The 2,009-nt window shown below is 42.3% G+C and overlaps 1 protein-coding gene across 1 annotated transcript in view; it reads right to left on the bottom strand.

The window, feature by feature from the left end:
- PHALS_12228 (uncharacterized protein) overlaps positions 1–2,009 on the bottom strand; it is a gene marked incomplete at both ends in the record, with an annotated part of 4,480 nt that overhangs the window by 1,006 nt on the left and 1,465 nt on the right. The window lies entirely within an intron of this gene.

The following is a 2,009-nucleotide window of genomic DNA, read 5'->3' as shown; positions in this document are numbered from 1 at the left end:
GTATACTCTTGGAAGTCAAGCTTCCTCTGTGCAAGGTGCCGTGTGACCCGTCACATTGCAGTTAATAGCATCAGTCAAAACAAATTCTTGAAATCGGGTGATGTCTGAGTAGTAAAGAGATGCTAAAATAGTGGTTTTGCCATACATGATAGCGAATTGGCACATACATGAGCAACACTACAGCATTGCAAATATAATAGAGATATAGAAACCATATCAACATGTGCGTGGCAGGTACGTGGCATCATCGCAAGATGTGTAGGAGAAATTTATAATTCTGTGACCTATATAAGAAGGTTCATTCTAGAAATTAAATGCTAGATCTGCAGCTTGATAAAAGAAACTCATTGAGATGATCGATCTTTTCACCTTGCATTCTAGAAAGAACTAGACATGACGTAACATTTACGACATACGATATAATACGCATTGGATCACTTCACTCAAATTGTGATTTGTATGCAAAATGGGACTATATATAAAATTGGATCTATTGAAAACAAATCTTTAATTCGGGCCAGCTGACGTAGCCATGCATGGTGCAAGGCCGTGCAGTAGCGTTGTCGCTGAAAGATTATATCGAAGCTACTCATGAGCGATATGACGACCAGGATGCTATCGATAGCCAACAGACGAACTGTGATGTAGCATACGTAAACTTTAGACACAAGATCTTTCCAATCAATAGCAACGCGCCATAGAGCCACAGGGGTGCTGTAACGAGAATTGCCCGTCCGTGTACAATTATCCTATGTGAAAGACTTTTATTAATTAACACGCTTCACCGCGTGTTGCTCAGTTCCAGCAAGCCGTTGATTTACTTGCAAGAGGATGAAAATGGCCGATCAACCTTAAACCTCCTTAAATGGATAAGCACATCTATTTTCTAGTATAACAGAATTAAAAGATATACATCAATGCAAGATCAAGATATATAATGTTTACCGCACACGCAAATATGTGGTTCACACAACATGTGTAATTAGACAAGCCCTTTTACACCACCCACTCAAAGGTGGGTATACCCATGTTCTCTTCAAACTTTCTTCGACTCTGAGCATCGGTTATTCGTGATCCCGCACGAAATGAAATGCATCGGAGACGACTTGCGCGACGACGAGAGCAGAGTAAAATCACACCTCAATACGAGGATGCGAAGGTGCCTACGCCACCATCGAACTTGGATAATGCTCCAATTGCACGTCGAATAGCGCTTCCGCACGTTGAGCCAGAACCTGGCATCGAATGACCAGCTTGGGTGGATAACGATTGTTATGAAGAACCCATTGACAAGTGTTAAACTCCAGTGTATTTGTGCTATTGCAAAATAGAAACTTCGTCTCAAATTTTACGATCGACGTGGTGGTGCCACATTAGCGTTTGGCAAACTCTTTAGATCAATGGAAGCTCGAGTGATGACTCGAACCGCTTATTTCCGCGCCATTTAACCGATCACTCGTGCTAGAGGAGAACCACGAAGTCTCACGAACGTACCGTATATCCAGCAATCCCATCTGTATTTCGTCAAAACAAACGACACTCGATACCGGGCATTGTTTCATGCAAACAAATCCGTGGATGCCCACCGTTTGCAAAATGCGAATACCGCTGCAGACTTGTTAAAGATACGCGACATGCGCATTTGGTTTGCTTATTTAGAAGTGCTGGATCAGGTTCGCTCCAATATCGAAGAAGCTCGCGAAGAATGTACGATCATTCGTCGAATCCACGACGAGAGGAAGAGTGCAGCGGAGCTACCGTAGCTCTTTTCGTAGAGGGAGCTAAGCTAAGGTCACCGATCTTACGTTTTTCGAAAAAACAGTACGAGTGTAGCGGATCGCAGTCCGCTACTGTAAGCACTAAGAATCTTTACCCAAGCAGACAAATACTTATGTTCAAAAACGAAACTATTTTTAATTATTTTAGCAATGGAATTTTCTACTTTAACTGGTACATTCATAAGCGTAGTGCTTACAATCATATCTTTTCAGCAGACCGACCTGCGCCTT

The sequence above is a fragment of the Plasmopara halstedii genome (genome assembly GCF_900000015.1).
Source record: "Plasmopara halstedii genome assembly, contig: Scaffold_614, whole genome shotgun sequence".
Classification (NCBI taxonomy): domain Eukaryota; phylum Oomycota; class Peronosporomycetes; order Peronosporales; family Peronosporaceae; genus Plasmopara; species Plasmopara halstedii.
This window is presented reverse-complemented; position numbering and strand designations above follow the sequence as displayed.